We start from the raw sequence: 4,110 nt of genomic DNA, 5'->3' as shown, positions 1-4,110 counted from the left end.
TGCAATGCTGCCCCCTGCTTGCACGCGGCCAATGGCACGCAAGAGCAAGCTGTCAATGATCCCAATTGGATCGGGATGATTTCAATTGCCACCTAAAGTCTAACAGACAGATTAAGGGGCTGCTTAACTAGCATTTCAGGCTCACGCTGAGTGAACGTGAAACGCTGGGGCTCCGAAGCTGCTATAATAGCTTGGTAAATGGAGCCCATGTCTTAAAAGAGGCCTAAACAGCTTTTTTATCCCAAGCTTTGCATGTGCCATTGGACAGCTGTAGTGACCAGGTATACTACTGATTTACATCCCCATTTATCAATGCTAACAAACATTCTCAGCAGAGATCACCATTTTTACAAAGATTCATTTTGTAAACAGATTCTTCTCTAGCCAGTGATGTACCAATAAGCCTTAGGTGTCAGGTAACAGAAAATTCGTCAATAATAACAGAAGAATGGATCTATCATTATATCTTATGCTTGACTGGTCAACACAGTTCACTGACATAAAATGAATAAGAAATGAAAATAAGCGTAAAAAAAAGTCTTTCATCACTTGTTTTTTTTTTTGTTTTTTTACTGTAGCCAAAAACTGTAGAAAATATACAAAACATAAGAAATGTATTTTATCATGTGACCCCAGGCTCAATAACGAAATCTGTCAGCAGCCTTATGGAGGAGAGCAGTAGGCAGTTGATGAAGAGGAGTGTGGCTGATAACAACAGTGGCAAAAATAGAACAGTAGGAGCAGAACTCAGAAATAAAGTGTAGTAGGAGTTAGGATAAGAAAATATGGTGCAGAGATTTCGAATAGAATAGAAACAAAAAGAACAAAAACATCTTATCCAGTGGTTAACTCATGAAGTGATGGAGACTGACAGATCTGCTGTACCAGTAACATTAGCCACATGAAATAAATGATATGTTTATGTCACTTAGTGGTTGAGGGATATTGTTTATTTTATAAATGCATAGTATATGTTAGCAATTGAGCACTGCACTGAAATTATCTCACTGTACATAAAAATGCATGTTTGAAAACATTTAGGGCCAGATTACAAGTGTAGCGCAAAATATCGCTTTCGCTAAAGCGATGTTAGCGCTCCACTGAGTATCACCTGCACATTTGCATTACTAGGAAGCATTGCGCACACAAGAGTGTGCTTCTTTGGGCTCCAATGGGATATGAACATAACGCATCAAAGGGATAAATCGGGCAGCGTTTTTAAAAATACGTATATAAGCATATACAAATATATTTACTGGGAACACACAGTTCCTATAAACCGCTATGTTAATGCACTTTTCAGTAATGTTTTTTTTTCTAACACCCCACACCTGCCAACTTTAACTGTTTATAACTGTCTAGTGCAGTTGTTTTTATTAAAGAAAAAAATGCTACATTTTTTAATAAAAAACTATAATACCCTCTATTTTGAGGGAATTTGGGGCACTTTTAGAAAATTAACCTGATCTGATCTCTGGTTAATTATAATAGTGCTAATTGCTAGCGCAAGCTTCATTACTTTTTTTGAAGAGTTTTTAAGGATCAGATTAGTTACGGTGTGTTTACCTGATCCTCTTTGCTTGTCTGTTTAGCACTTGCTTTCCCACATGTGAGTACCCTGGACATCGGTGGGCTCCATATTGTTTGGGGGTTACATTACATTGGTTTATCTGCACTAGGAGGTGCCCTTTTTTATCTCTGTTTTTGATCCTCTTTTCTATAGCCAATGAGACGCTGTATTGAAAAGAACTAATGCACTGATCTGAACAATCACTGGGCAAATTACACCAAAATACTCTCGTCACTTTAGTCTCTCCAGCCTCACCTTTTCCATTGTTATTCTGTGCAGCAGATTCCCTAAAGAATGGAGATGCGTGGGTTTTAAAGGGACAGTAAAGTCAATTAAACTTAAATGGATTTGATAGATTATGACGTTTCCAATAATTTTCCAATTTGCTTCTATTATCAAGTTTGCCTAGTTCTGTTGATATCCTTTATTTAAGAGTAATCTTAGTTGAGTTCAGGAGCGTGATTGTGTCTTTAGCCACCTGGCAGCAGTGTTTGCAACATTGTTTAAAGCAATTTGAATACATAGGGCTTCATTTATAAAGGGCCAGATGGACAAGGGTAGCCTTCTATGCCCCTGTCCACCCTGCATCTCGAATAGCGAGCAGCAATACGCTGCCCACAATTATCATTGCACACTCTACCCACTGCGTGCTAGCAGGGGCTGTCAATCACTCTGGTTGGAGAAGTCCAGGGGGATTAAAAAACACCACTTTAGATTTGGCGTAGTAGGTTAAGTGCAGCTGAAGGTGCATTTGCAAATTATTAAATGGAGAGCATACTATTAAACACTGCTGCCATAGACTGCTAAAGACATGTTACCGCTCCTGAACTTCTCTCAGCCTAGGGCGTTAAATATGTTGTATAAGTATATTATTGATGTTATTTCCAAGCCTTTAATATAGTCCTATTTTACACCCACACATACATTATATAATAGTAAATAAGTGAATCACATAGTTTAAATAGACCATAACACCACCCCCTATTGAAAAATGCACCATTACATTGTCATGACAACCCATACACCCCATGAGCAAATAAATCATTCATCTAAATCTCAGATTCTAAATAATGCCAAACATCAAGCATAATTACCAATTTCATAAAATAGTGAAAAGCATATACATCACACAATTTAATATCTGCAGTGTAATATGTGTTTTATGTGTCTAATTAAGGAACAGAACTGGATACTGATAAGGCATTAATACAACATTGAATGAAATAAGTCAAAAAGAAACACGTACCTGCTAAAGCTATTTAAGAGGCTACGCTATACCATAATGCAGGAAGATTACAGCCAAAATGCTATCCTGCATGAAGTAAAGCAAGATCTACACCAAAAATCCTGCCTGTCTGCACTTCCTCGTCATACCCACATGATTAGCCTAAACAGGTATCACCAGTGATGTCACAAGGGGTTGAGGAGGTGTTAAATTCCTAACAAAATAAACAAAGTAGTACTACAAAATTTAAAATCCCTATGCTGCTCACTCAGCCGGTATTACTAAAGGTGAATTTTGAAGGACACAAACGTTAAGTTAAGTTAAGCAGGGCTGTATGTAACAAAGTATCAGCATCCAACTATGCTGGAGAGCCACAGCCACAGACTCACAGTCAGGTCATTTTGAATAATGTGTCCGGGTTTCAGGCGATCTGAAACCCGGACACATGATTTGAAACATGGAGGTGGCAACCCTACTGGGACAGAATGAACAACCGGGTGGGACACTGGGACAACACCTCCAAATAGGGACAATCCCAGTCAAACTGGAACTTCTCGTAAGCCTACCTCTGCACCTCTCCAGTTGTATTGTGTCCTGTATTTACTGAGGTAAGTCTTTTTGTATGGAACGGTCCTGACATAAAGCAATCACAGGGCAAAGTATTATATGTGTCCAGGGGCATTAAGGGATAATAAAACTGTCGGTGGTGATTTGTTTTATTTTATTATTTATGCTGTCACAAATGTTGATGGTATAGTGTGTGGAGGGGTTAAACTGCATATGACCCCCACTCTATCCCCGCTTTGGTGCTGTCTGAATCTTCCATGTGATTCAGCACAGTTCACAAGGGGGCCTGAGAACAAGAACGAATGCCTGACTATTGAGCTTCTTTAGTAACATGGTGAGTGAATAAGGGGAGAATAACTCTTTTTCTTAGGGGTAAATTTATCAAGTCTTTTCCAGCTATGTTGAGCAGATTTGCATAAGTGAATCTGCTTTCACATATTTAAGAAATAAAAACTGCTTCCTTTTTTCCTCTTTGCCACCTCAGAAGTTGCTAGATCAATCACCCTGACATTAACTTGTTTGGTCGATTGACATTTCCTGCTCTAGCACAAATGATTGTACCGGAGCAGAAGGCGGCATTATACAATAATCCTCCTGTGCAATGATAAATTTCACCCTGGGAAGAAACATCACAACTGGCTATTATCGGCAGACAGCATAACTACCTGAGAACGAATCCGCCTGCAGGGATGGTAAATTTACCCCTTAGCATCATTTAAACTGTCATGAAACTAAGCATTGCTGTTTT

The sequence above is a fragment of the Bombina bombina genome, chromosome 3, assembly GCF_027579735.1.
Source record: "Bombina bombina isolate aBomBom1 chromosome 3, aBomBom1.pri, whole genome shotgun sequence".
Taxonomy (NCBI): domain Eukaryota; kingdom Metazoa; phylum Chordata; class Amphibia; order Anura; family Bombinatoridae; genus Bombina; species Bombina bombina.
Note: the sequence above shows the minus strand (reverse complement) of the source record.